This window comes from Megalopta genalis, chromosome 2 (assembly GCF_051020955.1).
Source record: "Megalopta genalis isolate 19385.01 chromosome 2, iyMegGena1_principal, whole genome shotgun sequence".
NCBI classification, from domain to species: Eukaryota; Metazoa; Arthropoda; class Insecta; order Hymenoptera; family Halictidae; genus Megalopta; species Megalopta genalis.
Window position 1 is genome coordinate 12,146,302 of NC_135014.1, and position 16,478 is coordinate 12,162,779.

Here is a 16,478-nt window from a genome sequence, read left to right on the forward strand (position 1 = left end):
AAAAAGAAACAGAGAACATATATTTATTGCGTGAATGCATTTACTAATAATTACTAGACTGTCGATAGTAATGTAAAAGTAAATATTATCTGCACCAATTGCTAAATATAGAATTGGAATTCAAAGTTATTATTATTAATTATAATACTATTATACATAATTAATATATTATTAAGTATTATATTATTGTACAAAATTAATATGTTATCAATTATTATATTATTGTATATAATTAATATACTATCAATTATTATATTATTGTGTATAATTAATATATTGTCAATTATTATATTATTGTATACAATTAATATATCATCAATTATTATATCATTGTATACAATTAATATATCATCAATTATTATATTATTGTGTGCAATTAATATATTATCAATTACTATATCAATTAAAGTTACGTAATGTCATATGATTACATTATTCAGACACGTTCCCGTTATTAAATTATATCATTATTAATTACATCATAACTATATATTAATAATTATATCATAATTTTCATCGGCAACGCGGAAAACCCGCAGTCCGGTAATTAAAATAGCCGCAAAAGAGATCGTAGCACAAGGGTGGTCTAAGAGCACGGCGGTTGCCTCGTCGACCATCCCCGACGTCGGAATTAGGATTCGCCGATCCCCGGTGCTGTAATTCGATGAAATCGAGGAACCGTGAAAATCGTAAAAGTCGTACGAATCGACCAGGGCAGCCGAAGATTATAGATTCCCGTCGGAGTATCGCGGCACCGATACAAAAGCGAGCAAATATTCATTACGTCATAAATATGGATCGAGTCGCGGGGGTCTGGGGAGGGACGCGCGCGGCTCGTGCACCGTCGTCGTGTCGGCACTCGGTTCTGTCAGCGACGATAAATTTTTGGACGGGACACGTCTCTCGTTCGACTGGAATACATTTGCTCGAACATCTGCGGGCCGATATTCCGCGTCGCGTCGCGTCCCGACGTTGCCGCCGCGGCGAATGAATAAATTAATAAAGCCACGGACCAGCGCGGAGCGTCTTCGCTTTCCCGTCGACGGCCGGCTCGACCGAATTTCACGCGGTCCGCGGATTCCGCGGATTCCGCGTCTCCGCAGCCCGGCCGCCGCATCCTTCCTCCCCGCGGTCCAAAACAACTTTCCGTTTCTACGGTCCCCGGTCCTTTTCCCGGCTCGTCCCTCGCACCCACGCGTCCCGCAACTTTTTCCTCGATGGAGCGACGCCCCCGCGAATTTCGTTTAAACGGTGAATGGAGTTATTTTTGTTTAATTTTCATATTACCGAATTTTCCTATTACCTGGTATTTATCTAAATTATTTTTAATCTAAATTGTTTTTACCTAAATTATTTTTGCCTGAATTTTCTTATTACCTAAATTATTTTTGCCTAAATTTTTCTATTACCTAACTTATTTTTACTTAAATATTTTTTTTACCCTAAATTATTTTTACCTAAATATTTTTTACCTAAATTATTTTTACCTAAATTTTCCTGTCACCTAAATAAATATTTTTCCCTATTTTCTTAAGTAAATAACCCTTTGCACCCGAGTGGTGAGTATGAGAATCCGTTAAAAATTGTTGCGTAACAATTAATCCGATGAAGATTTTTTTCGAATGAGAATTCGATCTCGAACGAGATTTTATTCGAATAATAATTCATTCAAATAAGATTTTATTCGAATAAGAATTCATTCATGCAAGAATCGATTCCGAGAATAATCGATTCGAACAAAAATTATAGAATCCAGCGTTTTTTCCCCATAGTTCATTGATTAATCCCATCAATATTAATTTTCGCAATTAACTTTTATTGAAACCACCGCATCGGAAAGTTTGTTCCTTTTGGATCGATTGATCATCGATGCATAACTAAATGATCTCCTTCGGGTGCAATATACGCTGTAAAAATTATGTAAAAATTTTAAAAATCGGTCGAGAAGTATTTACATTATTATTCGAATAATTTTGCAATTCCTCTTCGAAAAATTTTCCAATCTCCGTTCGAACAATTAATTCGAATCAAATATTCCACCATAAGGAATTCATTCGAATAATTCGTTTCGACAAATATTTATTCGAAACGATTCGAACAATCGTCAACACTGTTGTCATCATAGAGCATCGTAGTTAAAAAATCAATGATACAATAATTTTGTTTCGATCATTCAAGCCTTGCGGTTTGATTTAATAATCCCCAAATTGTCCATTTTCGTGCGCAATCCGAGCGCAAATTTGGGAGAAATTATTGAAAAATTGCGCTGGTCAACCAAATTGCACGGTGTCTCTCCGAAAGGGCGCAATTGTCGCGAGCCAGCGTGGCCCACAAATCGTCCGGCCGCGAAAGGGAAACGCCGCGGAAACGTAAGCCGCGCGTTCGGTATTATTTAGGGACAGGGGTGGCACTCGTTCCGTCGCGATCCAGACAAAAGCCGAGCTTACCCCGGCCCGTAGGCGGGCCACGGTTGTACGCCGTCTGGTTAACAGCGCGCATTGTGTCCGCCGAGAAAGGGGATCAGGTGTCAAAAGCCAACCTGAACCAACGACGCATCGTATCTCGTTATTATCTATTATGCGGTCCGACCTCTCGCAGTTTTATCGCGCGCTCCTACGGCCCGCTTCTTCCGAGGACCGTCTCGCGGAGGGGATGATATCGCGCACCGGCACTCGAACGCGGACACATTGTTTCCGTTCTTTGAGATCGCGACGATAACAAATTCTCTACGATTCGCCATTGTTCCGGCTTGATTTACACGTTCAAGTGAATCCTTTACCGCAAATCGTCGAAACGAATCGATTTTTCCTTCCTCGCATTTCGCTCGAGAATACAGGGTGTCTCGTAATGAAGTAAGATTCGGAAAGGAGTGATTCCTGAGCTCATTTGTATCAGCGAAAATGGAAGCTGAGAAATTAAGGAAATACAGTGACCAATGAGAGGCGAGGTCGGCTGGTGCGAGGCGAGCCAATTAAGAAGGCGATTCCTGAGGCGATTTGAAGCAACTTTTTCCTTTGCGAAAATGCGATTCGTGGCTTCGTTTACGAGTTATTCGCGAAAAACAGTGACCAATAGGAGGCGAGCCAACGAGCGGTCCACGCCCAGTTCCGCCGATTGGCTCGGCCGCCTAGCGCTAGGCGAGCTCGCCTCTCATTGGCCGCCGATTTTCGCGAATAACTCGTAAACGAAACGGCGGAGGAAATTTTTGTAAAGAAAAAAGTTGCTTCGAATGACCTCAGGAATCAACCCTTTCAGGGAGTTCACATAATTATGGTACAGCCTGTGCATTATCTATCTGTGAACTGACATATACGTGCATCAATCTATAATGAATGAACAGCGAAGAGGACGCTGTACAACAGTAATTCTGCGGATAGAAAAGTCCCTTTCCTTATTCCATGATGTTAATAATGACGTCCCGGAGTGGGCAGCGGCTACGGTGCTCGCCAACAAATGCCGAAGAAATACGCAGAAAGAAAGCCGCGTCTGGATAGCTTTTCCCTCGGTTAGGTTTAATCCTCGAGCCACCTAGAGCTTTCGTCGTGACGTCCAGCAAGAAGTAGAACAATAATCCTGTCTGGTAGCACTCTCCCCGCGTTTTATGTTGCGTACAACACCGTGCTGGACCGACCGGCTTCTTCTGGGTCATCTAGGGCTTTCGCCGGACAGACCTACAAGAATTATGTAAGAAAAAATCCCCGTCCAACTAGCTTTCTCGTTGCCCTCCCCCTCTCGCTTCTCATTGGCCAGTGGTTTTTCGTTAATAACTCGTGAACGAAGCTGCGGATTCCATTTCCGCTGAGGAAAAAGTTGCTTGAAATTAACTCAGCAACCCTATTTTACTATAGTATTTCTTGGAAATACTATAGTATTGCTTATTAACCCTCGGATGACGGGCGCGGAATCCATTTGGATCCAGAGTTGACAAACATTCCATCTAAATTCTAATTTCGTGGCAGTCGTATTATTAAATTATTAAATTATTAATCTTGGTCTGAACGAAGAGCATTTAACAATATACGAATGGAAAATTAATCCTAAACAAAATTAATCCTAAATAAAATTAATCTGAAATAAAATTAATCATAAAGAAAATTAATCGAAAATTAATTAAAAACGTCCACCGTCCAAAGATAAATTCCGACAACTATTATTAACCCCTCACCGTATTATAACGAGTCTAACTCTAGATAGAGATTCCTAATAAGAGCTAATTAAGTTGTTATTCCATCATGATTTTCCATTATTATTCCATTCTTTCAAGCTGCAATAAAATGCAGCCCTCTTCTCCAAAACATTTAAGCGTTCAACGAAACATTGGCCCACGATAAATATAAATTTGCTTCCTCCTCTAAGAAATTATTCCAATTAAAAAAACTTCCAGTCATCGCAACCGCGAGGAAAACGGTGCGACAAGGGGTTGAACTCGCCAGAATTCGCCAGCCCCGAAGTCCGCGGTCGCGGCGAACCGCGTCGAGAGAAAGTTCACCTGTCCAGGTGACATTCATCGGTTTATCGAGCCGGCCTAACGAACGCGGGGGCACCTTCGTCACCCCGAAAATAACGAGCGGACGCATTGTTCGCGGCGTTGTCTGACGGCGTTGCGGAGGAGCCTCGTAAAAACGGTCGCGTTCATGCATATGCAAGGCGTCGCCCAAATTTATGCGGACGTTCGCGTCCGTGCCCGTATCTCTATTCAGATTCCGACTGTATCTTTTATTTTCCGTTCGGTGGCACGGAGGGGTTGGGGAGGGAGGGCTAAACGAATCGCGCGAGGTAACGAGCGGCGAAATACGGGGACGCTCGATAAGAGCGCGCGAGAGGTTACGGACGCGATGAAATACCGCGGGAAGAAACGGGCCGCGGGGAGCCCGCACCTACGCGAAGGGGGTTGGGGGTTAATATTCTCCGTTTCGCGTTGGCCGGCGCGGCGGACGCGTCGCTCGTTTCAAGGATCGAACGGTTATCGAAGCTCTCTGCTTACCCCGCGAGCCCGCCGGTCCTGGTCCAGAGAGACGTCTCGGGATCTGAAACACGAAGAAACAACGGTTAGTTCGAAAAGGAAAGGGGGCGGGGCCACCGCCGCTGGAACTTTCGCAATTTACAGCCCGGAAAATTCCCGCAAGGGCGATCGCGTGACCGAAAGCGGCGGCCGAAAGCGCCGCGAGCAACGAGCCGCGAAGATGCTGCCGCCGGGCGAACGGTTTCGCGGAGATCCGTCGAGACTGCAAAAATTGAGGAATTTGAAGAATTGACTGCTAAGAATTTTTCCGAATTTTTGCGAATTTTTGCGAAATTGTAGACAACGTCGACGAGCTCCGAATGAGTTTCCGTTCCTTGACGATGCTCCGTCGAATTCGTTTTTCATCGCTGGGTGATCTTGAACAGTTGTGTTCGACGAGTATACTCGTCGTGGAGGAGTGGCAATGTCTCCCTAATTGACGCCCAGATTGTATTGTTGTATTGTATTATTATATTGTATTGTATTGTATATATTGATACTTATCTTAAATTAAATTCCAAGAAATACAACCCTCTAATTACAGTAAATTCTCCCTAATTGACGCTCAGATTGTACAAAAAATTTGGGAAAAGCAGATTATTCGAGCCTTGCGGTTCGTTTTTATAGTTACTGTTGTTGCTATTGTGTCAAGAACTATAAAAACAAGCTGCAAGGCGCGAATAATCGGATCTCCTCTTCCCAAATTGTCCATTTTTGTGCACAATCCGAGGGTCAATTAGAGAGACATTACTGTATTTTGTGTCACGACGAGTATACTTTTCGCGCGTAAAAACTAGCGACCATTGGCTATTTAAATTGTAATTTTAGTGGGAACAAACTGTATATTCTTAAAAAAATATATATATATATTCTCAAATTTCAAGATGTTTGGGATATTTTGAGGCCAATCCAACGCGGAGGTGTTAGCATTGTTATAAAAATAAGATTAGCATAAAATCTGCAGTCCACATATTGCTAAACAATGGATATCTTTATACGAAATAAAAGTTTTCAAAGCGATTTTAAAAGGGTCAGAAATTAAATAAATTATTTCTCCAAATAGGGGTGTGAGAAATAGCTGTGTCTTAGGTTCATTCTCTAGCACAATTAATGTTGTATTTATCAAATAAATAAATCGTCGAATTTCTACATTCGAAGAAATAAAACAAAACAAAATAATACAAAAATCTACTATAATATATCCAATTCGATACTTATAAAATGCGTCACAAACCGCACAAAATCCAACGCTCTTTATAAAACATAAATTTACGTAAAAATCCGTCGTAACCATCGAATTAAATTAGAGCCACCGGTACAGCTCGGAACGTCCCAGATTCTCTGAAACGCGATTCAACGAAGAACAGCTAGGAGATCCGTGGAGAACGTATGCACATAAGTTCCGACGACATCGGCCGGTATTTTTCTTGAGGAGAACGCGCCGCTGTGATCAGCGAGTCCGTGTGCCGTCGCGTACAGCCGGCATAAGTGGGTTCGCGGGATTTGCATGTCAAACACGTCAGGCTTAAAATTTCAACAGCTTAATTCCTTTTCTCTTTCTTCTTTCCCATCGAGTTTCCGAGCTTGTCTTCCAGCAGGATTAGAACGAATTCTCGCGGCGGAACGCGGTCGTCCCGATTTTACGAGAATGAGAGAGACAGAGACGGGGGGGGGGGGTTATGGGGTGGTGGGTGCGGGTGACGGCGCGGGTGGGACACGACTCTTTCGTTAACTCGGAATAGTCGTTTACAGGGAATGGCCGGTGTTATCCCGCGCAACCACATAAATTATCCACTCGAACTCGCCCGTTGCGTTCCCTAGGAAATTGGGTTGGTTGACGTTAATGCGATGTTCGTGGCTCAACCGGCCGGCAGAGTTCCGTCGCAGAGACGCGTTTCCGGCAAGGACCGCCGACCATAAATTGCTAAACAGCCGCGCTTTAAACAAGCCGGCCGGCCGCGGAAGGGCCGGCCGATGCGTCGCGAGTCTCTTAAATAATCATTATGATCCATTTAACGGCCGCCTTTTCCGCGACGCAGCGCCGCGCATCCCGACGCTGTCAGCCCTGTGCAACCCTTAATTACAGTCTCGCGATGCTCAGGGTTCCTAACGAATCGGCCTCGTTTTGGAATATAACGCGAATATAATGATAATTGCTTCTTTTCGGATGCTTTCGAACGAAAGACAATACAAAATAGTCTGTTTGTCTACGAATCGTGTTACGTGGCCTCCGAATTGCCTTCAAATCGTATTATGGGGCCTCTGAATTGCCTTTGAATTTCCTTCGAATTGTCTTCGAATTTCTTTCGAATTGTCTTCGAATTTCCTTCGAATTGCATTCGAATTTTTTTCGGATTTCCGTCGAATTTTTTTCGGATTTCCGTCGAATTTCCTTCGAATTTCATTCGAATTGGCATCGAATTACCTTCGAATTTCCTTCGAATTGTCTTTGAATTTCCTCCGAATTACCTCCGAATTGCCTTCGAATCGTGTCACATGGCCGAACGTTATCAAATCGAGTCCCATGGCCTCCGAATTCCCTTCGAATTGTGTTAAAAAATTAGAAATAAAAAAGTTAAGTCACCGTTTTACACCAGCACGCTGACCGCCGTCTTTTTCACCGTCTGCCCCGAGTTTCCACAAAAACGATCAAACGAGGCCCGAAGAATCGCGACTTAGTATTCTCGAATCTGTCGGTTTCAATTCTGAGCTCCGAACATTTCCTTCAGAAATTACTGTACACCGAGTTCACTGTGACGTCACGCGGATGTCTCGTCTTAGCTTCAAACTATCCGAAGCCATATTTACGCATAGTTGTGTATGTTCGAAGAGTCGAACGGTTGATTCGCCGATCCCTGGCTAAATAAACGATCGACGTGCTCCGGTCGCGTCTCGCGAAACATTTTTTTTTATCTGTCCAGCTTCATGAAATTTCGCCGGTTCACCGGAGATACTCGCGGTCCGTCCGATCCGCCGATGAAAATGCAATGGGAATCGAGCGGTTCGATCGACGCTGGTCTCGGCGATCGGGCCGGAATAAAATACCTATAAATACAAATCTATTTGCGTGAAACGGCGCGGGTTATATATACACGCGTGCGATCGATAGTTTCCGTAGAGTTTAATATAAATGTCATGCTAGTATTTTCCGCTCGCGCGAGTGCGACTGCGAGGGGGTCAGGCGGAGGGTCGGAGCAACGCTTGCGCGAGAGAAAGAGGGAGAAGGAGAGCGATAGATAGAAATAGAGAGAGAGAGAGGGAGAGAGAGAGAGAGCAAGAGAGAACAAGAGAGAGAAAGAGAGAAAGAGAGAGAGTCCTCGACCTCGCAGGAACGAGTACAGCAAAGCACGGCACACTCTGTCGTGCACCGAATAAATACGAGTCCGCCGATATCCGCCAATAAAATAGGACGTCCCATAAATCTACATAAAGCTGTAATGATCGAGAACCGAACGGTAACGCGATCCGAGCCGAATGCCCGGCTGCATTAAACTTTAACCGAGCGACCCTGCCTCTCTTAGGCGAGCGCCGGCGTCGTTAAAGCATTAGGCAAACATCCGCGGCGTTAATTTAGCAAAGTGGGAATCTCGCGTCCTTCCCGATGCGACTCCTGCCAACCGCCAATCCGGCTGTAAGCCCCGGAGAGAGTCCCATTAAAAATAAACAGATTTATCTATCTATCTCTCTCTTCCTCTCTCTCTCTCTCCTTTCGACGTCATTAATCCACCCTCGACGACTCTCTCGCCAAATCCGTGAGAAACCGCGCGCCGAGGGACGCCGCTCGTTTGCATCCTCTCCTCTCTTACTCTTTGATTTTTACGCTGTCCCGTTCTTCCCATCCTCTAAGGGAGACAAACGGAACAAGGTAAGCAGAACAGAGGCTGCCCTCCCCCACTCGGCTATTAACAGACCATTCGCGTTCGTACGCGAGATCGCGATCACGAGGACACGCGTCGAGGATCCGATCGTCGATCTTCCAGGAATTTTACTCGACAACTCGTGTCGTGCTTTGGAAAGATGCAGTCGGAGGTTTCTTTTTCAATTTGTACCGAATATATATTTTATATATTTGTTCATTTATTTTCATTTATTTATTTATTCCTATGTATTTATTTTTATATATTTATTTATATTAATTTATTTTTATTCATTTATTCCTATGTATTTATTTTTATATATTTATTTATATTAATTTATTTTTATTCATTTATTTCTATGTATTTATTTATATCTCTTTATTTTTATTTATTCATTTCTATGTATTTATTTAGTTTTATTTATTTATTTCTATATATTTATTTTCGTGTATTTATTTATATTCATTTACTTATATTTATTTATATCTATGTATTTATTTATTTATATTTATTCTTTTGTATTTATTCTAAAATAATAGATGATATTTCAATTATTATGTGAGATTTTATTGTCGATGTTCCGCAACCCCTCGATGCACTTGCGCCGGGGAATAGAAGAGGATTGTTCCAGGGGTAGACACGACCTGTGTATAATGTTTTATAGCAATTGCGCTCTATAATGATCGAATTCCTTCAAACGTATATTCTGTTATTATTGCACGGATTGCATTATACTTCAGCCGGGACATTTTTCTCGAAGGCACGGTCCGCCGCGTTTGCCAGTCGATCGCGCGACGATTCGATCGATTTGAAAGAAGCGTCGTCGTTCCTCTCTTTCTCTCTCTCTCTCTCTCTCTCTCTCTCTCTCTCTCTCTCTCTCTTTCCTTTTGGTCTCGGCGAATTCAATGCGCGCGTCTCCGAGACAGCCGTGTCGCGTAATAAAAACGTACGACAATCGCGGGAGCTGTTCCGCGACGCGAGAACAATTAAATCCAGCTCGACTCGGTCTACGACGTTTCCGAAGTCGTTCCACGAGGCTCCCGAGAACGCTCCTCGGAGATACTTTCCGCGGGGCCAACGAGCGACCGATTAGATTTCCAGAGTTTTCTAGATCCTGGGAAACCGTGTTGCTTGCAGCGAGAGAAAGAGAGAGAGAGAGAGAGAGAGAGAGAGATGCTATCGACGAGACTATCAGCCTCGACGATTTTTCGCGAGATTTTAGAATTATCCTCCGAAGACACTGAATTGCTGCAGTGGGGATTTTTGGTACACTAAGAACGTTCATATATTTTTTATATACGAAGAAATGTGTGCGCTAACGAAGGCTAGCGATATTTATACTAGGAGCAATTTTAATCTTAGATTTCTGTGAGGAACTGATTTTTAAAGAACGTTTTCGCAATTTGGTCGAACGATTTGGACTCGCAGAATTGTCTGTTTTTCAACTGCTGTAACATTGCGGAGAAAAATCGTAGGACTTTGTACATATGCTTGTTTTAAAGCCTGAAGCTTCTACTTTAAGCTTCTTAAACTTAACATTTTTTTTAAGTCCCTGCACTGTCGTGAAACGAAGCAGGAAGCTGACCACGTTCGTGTCCTTTCGAAATTACATAATTCAACCGTGACCACATTTTTGCGATCTTTGAATATTCGTAACATCGTCTAAAAAAATCGCATAACATTCTATATATGCTCATTTTAAAGCCTGAAGTTTCTACTTTAATACTGTTAAAGTTAATATTTTTTCCAGGATCCTGTACTGTAGTGAAACAAAGCAGTAAGCTGACCGCGTTCGTCTCCTTTCGGAATTATACAAATTCAGAGACGATCGTAATTCATTGATCTTTGAGTATCTATAATTCCGCGTAAAAAGATCGTACGACACTTTTCTTATGCTCGTTTTAAAGGGCGAAGTCTCTACTTTCGTACACCTGAAGCTATTTTTTTTAAACAGCTTACACGATTATAAACCAGACCGAGAATCCACCCTCGCTTTACTGCCGTCGAAATTCTATAAATCGACGCATAATTCAGCATTGTTCCAGCATCGTTCTAGCATCGTTCTAGCATCGTAGACTGGCGTGTCCGTATCATCGATCCTCCGCTAAATTCGCCGTCGATCTATCCTACATACATCGGCAAGAAATCGTCTCCCAGGAACGGTTCGGGTAACTCGTCGTTGAAAGATTCGCGTCGCTCGCGAATCGAATGACCGATCACCGGAAATGCCTGCGATTCTTCTTTCCTCGGCGGGGCGGCACGGGTGCGGGGATGTGCGACAGGGGAGGATCGAAGTTGCTCGGACAGACGGGAAGAGGAATGGAGTCATCGGCAGAGAGAAGTTTCCATGGAATCATTGGAATTTCGATGGAGACGAAACTTCGGCCGAGCCATTTGGAAGTCAAATTTTATCGCGATCCGCCGCCCACGCTTCTCCGGGGCGGGTTCTCGTTGGCGGCGCGGCGCGGGGAGGGAAAAAAAAGCCGGGGAAATAAAGTTGGAAGTCTCGGCGGGCGAAAGCGGAGATGTAAAACGTCTCTCAGACGCCGGGAGAGCGAGAGAGGAAACGCGAGACATAGGCGAACTCAATTTTCGGATCGCGGCCCTCGGAATCGATCGTGGTAAATCGTTCCCGGATCCGCGAAAACTGACGAGAAACGTTCCTGCGTCGACGAACCTGTCCGAAAATTCGACAACCGTTTCGCGCCGGTGACAAGCGACTTTTTCCGCCTTGTGTCGCGGCTGCGATTTTTCCCGGGGAATTCAATTTCCACGGTGTCGTAACCCGACGCGTCGCTCGGCAAATTACACGCGAGCTCGCGCCAACCAGGCGAGCACGGTTAAATTTACACGAAATCAGTACAGTCGAATTCGCGCGGTCTCCTTTTCTCGGTGCCACGACAAAGCGAACTCGCGAGGAAGACGAATCTCGCGTGTTCGTCGACGGACTGCCGAGATTTTTGCGATTAAAACGAGTCCAAGCGCGATGCAAATCGCGCCGAGTTTATCGGAGAGCTTGTTTAATAATCGGCGAGTTAGGTGACTTGCGCAGCTAGAATGACTTTAAATTAGTTGATCTTGGAAAGTAGATTGTAGAAGACTTTTCTGTTGCTGTTGGAACATTGTTTCGAAGATGTTAATGTTTTTATGATTGAATCGATCGATTCGATTGAGAAGCTGCAGCAGAATTGTCGATCTTTGAACTGCTACATCTTCGTGGGGAAAGGTTGTACGATGTTCTGCTTGTGCTTATTTTAAAGGGCGGAGTCTCTACTTTTATATAATTAAAGTCAATATCTTTTCGGACACCTTATACTATTGTGAAACAGTGGGGAAGCTGACCGCGTTTGTCTCCTTTTGAAATTGTAGAATCAAAACGAGGTTGTAATTAAGTCATCTTCGAGTACCTGTAACATCGTGTGAAAAAATCGTAGGATATTCTAGGTATGCTCATTTTAAAGGGTAAAGTCTCTACCTTTGCACCTTGAGAGTCAATATTTCATCAAAGACTCTGCACTATTGTGAAACAGAGGGAAAAGCTGACCGTGTTTGTCTCCTTTCGAAATTGTAGAATGCAAGCAAGACTGTAATTAAGTCATTATTGAGTACCTGTAACTTCGTGTAAAAAGATCGTATAGGACGTTCTACCTATACTTATTTTAAAGAGCGAAGTCTCTACTTTAACACGCTTAAAGTAACATTTTCCTGAGAGATTCACCGCCGACGTAGAATAGAACGCGAATCCAACAATTCCCACCCCCTACTAAAATTGTCTACATCGACGCACGATCGCAACTTAAAAACCGAGCCCAGAATCTGCTAAAAAGAAAAATATCTCGTCGCAAACATAACGTCGTGCTCCGTAAAAACGTTCTCCCGAGAGCGTTCTCCCAAAATCTGCAAATTTCTGCATCGTCGTTCGCAGAACGATCCAACAATCGCAGAGCGAACGAACGAGAAAATTCCGCGCGAAGACCGAAATCGAATCGTTGTTTGGTTTAAATAAAAACTGTCAGGCGACGATCTCCGGCCGGAGAAAGGTGCATATATTGCATCGCGTTCGGAATTTCGCGGCACTTATTGTCGTAGCGTAGTTTCGAGACCGTAATCTTTGGCCCCGAGTTTCGCGGTTCCCTTCCCTTCGCTCCGTGCTCCGTTTCACCGTGGCAGCGACCTGTTTGTCGATCGTCGGATAGAACCGGGCGCATTCTGCACCAAGAAACCGCGCGCTGACGTGCAACGTAATTTCCTAGGTGCCTTTCGCGCCCCCAGCATACGGAAACACGGAACAGACAACAATGAAACTCCGGTCCGACGACACGTTCGAACGTTCGTTCGTTCGTTCGTCCTTCTTGCTCGAAAACGAGGCGGCGCGAGCGAGCTGGAAATTGCGGGAAGATGCTGGATGGAGAGAGAAGAAAGTAGAGAGAGAGGGAGAGAAAGAGAGAGAAGGAGAGAGAGGGTAAGGGAGCGAGAGAGTGAGCGAGAGAAAGGAAAATGGAGCGAGGAAGCGAAAGAGTGTGAGAGAAAGAGAGGAAAATGAAGCGAGAGAGTGAAAGAGAGAGGAAAATAGAGCGAGAGAGTGAGAGAGAGAGAGAGGAAAATAGAGCGAGAGAGTGATAGAGTGACAGAAAATGGAAGGAAGGAGAGGAAAATGGAAAGAAAGAGCGAGAGAAAGAATGAGAGAGCAAGAGAGAGAATAAAATAGCGAGAAAGAGAGACAGAAAGGAAAATAGATCGAGAGAGCGCGAGAGAGAGGCAGACGAAGGGAGAGGGAGGTGTCTTTCCGCCGTCGAAGAAGTGGAAATTACGTCAAAGACGCGATTGTGCGGTCGCCATTGTATCGAGTGTTCGGGCCGAGTGGGAACAGAAATAAACCAGGGCGACGATCAAGTTCGCGCATTGAATTCCGCCGTGCTGGAATTAGTGTTCTCGCGGCGGCGTGCGACAGGGCCGGGACGAATTAAAGTTGCACCCGCGGCTGCGGAAAATTGGAAACTCCATGCTCGCTCGTTCGTTCGTTCGTTTCGAGCGCGATCGTGTCCGCGGTCTCTCGCCGGCGCTCTCCCCAAATTTCCGGACATTTATTCCAAAGTCGGGCCGAATAATAACCCTGTGTCCCCGTTCCGAGCGACGACCCTTGCCCAGGCGCACCACATATCACGACTCATAGCCGATGCGTTAATAACGCGGAGATAATTCTCCCGGAGAGAGCGAGCGAGCGAGCGAGCGACGCGCGTTCCGAGCGACAAGCGGCGAACGACCCATTTCACGCGTTACGAGTCCTTCCTCGCTTGTCGAGCCACCACGGCGAATCGATTGCCGCAACTTTTCGACGGTTCCGGACCACCGGTTCCAGAAAATAGGAGCCCTCCTTTTTAGCCCGGCGACCGTCAACAGAATCCTCTCGTTCGGCCGATTTCGACGCCTGCCGATTCTACCGTCTCCTTTTGTCCGTCTTCTCTGTCGGAGAACCTCCTCCCTCTCCACGGAAAATCTGGCTGTGTTTTTCTTCCACCATGGAAATTTGTACGCGGATTTTTTCCATATTTTTTGATCGACTGTCTTAGTTTCGGTTTTCGCGTGAATTTTGTTCCGAAGCTTGGGTACTTTGTGAACGGTTTTCTCGATCACTATATAAGATATTCGAACGAACCCAAGTGCATATAATAAGTGCATGCCAGTAGAACCTTGTGGAATTTTGTCAAAATTTTAAATCATTTGACAAGGGCAGAATAAAATGCCTATCTTCGTTTGTTATAATTTCACCCCTTGTTGGCTTACCAAATGTTCTACGAACTTTGCGATCCTTTTTCTCGATCACTATACAAGATATTCGAACGAACCTAAGTACATACAATCAGCAGAACCTAGTGGAATTTTTTCAAAATTTTACGTCATTAGCATCATGAACTATAATTATGTTATAACAGCCTTACGCCATAGATCGTTTCTCTCGAATAATTTATAATAGAAAATCTCTTATGCCAAATAAAGTAGTATAGCTTGAGGAAGAATGAAGAGCGTTCCTGAATGAAGCAAAGATCGCGTCGGACTGCAACAAAAGCATAGCCAGGATTTTTCGTGGACGAAAAGCACGGAACGCCTTCGCCACTTGTTCGCCGACGGTTTCGCGCTTCCGGCTGCTTCGAATGCGGGGGCGGAGGTGTCGGGACGAGGGCTGAAGAGGCAACGCGAGTGAAAAGTGTTTCGACCAGCCCACGAGCCGCGAAACGAATGTACGAGCCAGCCCGGTAATTAAGAAGAAAGGTGGGCAGGTCTTCCTGACAGAGAAAACTCGCGTTTCTCGCACAAACGCGCTCCACCGAGGTTGTTCCCAGACTTTTAACTCCCTCTCTCCCTTACCCCTCCGTCCCGGACATGGTGTATCCTCCCTCTGATTAGTTCAAACGATGTTTATGCACCAGTGATATCCTAGTTTTACTGTCCTAAAGGGATTATTCAGCGAGAACATGCCGAGCAACTAAATAATACCTTCGCTTCGCTTGCACAATTCTGCGAAGTAAATCTCAAGAAAATTTGACGATTTTTTTCGAACCTTTAGAAACGACTGAAAATTTTGAAAAAATTATGAGAATTATGGTTGGTATGCATTTACTAAATGCATTTGGTGTCATCGAAATATCTTATCCAGCGATCGAGAAATCTGGTTGCAAAGTTAGGGGTTGTTAACTCCGCGGAAGCGGAGCTTCGATAATGACAGCTAAGAAATTTTTTTTATTCTTAAAGGGTGGCGCAAAAATTTTGAAAAAATTGTGTGAAATGGGCTTAGTATGCACTTATTAAACGCATTTGGTTTCATTTGAATATCTTGCATAATAATCGAGAAATCTGGTTACAAAGTTAGGGGTTGTTAATTCCATCGAAGAGGAGCTTCTACGATCGAAGTGCTCGCTAAGAAAATTATTTCCAAACCTATGAGGCGACGAAAAATTCTGCAAAAATTACATAAAATAATCCTAACATGCACTTACTAAATGCATTTGGTTTCATTCAAATATCTACCGTAATAATCGAGATACGCAATCTGCAAACTCCAAGCTTCTGCAATCGATGCCGAACAAAGTCGCCGAACGAAATCATCCCTCAACACCGGCCGCCAAAAAATACCATCCACTCTAGCAGAAGCCCCGACGAATTCCCCTCGAGACTTATCAGATTTACTCGAACACAAACGTTATCGAATAAGACTCCGAGGCAAAGTTTCCTCCCGGCGTTCGCGCCTCTCATTTTCCCGGAGGCTTTCCGATTCCGCGCTTCCGGCTTCCGGGTTTAGCCGAGCCATTTTTTCCGTTTACATTTCCGGCGGCGTTCCCTTCTTAATCCGCGATATCGTATCGTATCGACAACGTCGATATCTCCACGAACGCGTCTCGAATCGTCGCTTCTCAGACGGCGGATTATCCTCTCACGACGATCCCAAACGGTGGACAAAAATCTTGCGAACGGGGGAAGAAGGAGCCGACCGGATATCTCTCGCGGTAGGGGTGGATGCCGACTCCCGCGATTCCGCAACTTCGACCGCCGATAAACCGCCTCGATCGTCGTCTTTCACTTTTTCTCGCCGCGCTGCTCGTCACGTGCCGCCACCGTCCCGC

The 16,478-nt window shown here is 44.6% G+C and overlaps 1 long non-coding RNA gene across 3 annotated transcripts in view; it reads right to left on the minus strand.

Annotated features, from left to right (window-relative positions):
- Positions 1–259: 259 nt before the first annotated feature.
- LOC117227164 (uncharacterized) overlaps positions 260–16,478 on the minus strand; it is a 251,767-nt gene continuing 235,548 nt past the window's right edge. The window contains exons 5-6 of one of the 3 annotated variants that reach the window (XR_013032635.1): positions 4,985–5,027; positions 260–654 (exon numbers count right to left, since the gene is read on the minus strand). This is a non-coding gene — a long non-coding RNA (uncharacterized LOC117227164). The other 2 variants (XR_013032634.1, XR_013032633.1) reach the window with 2 other exon arrangements.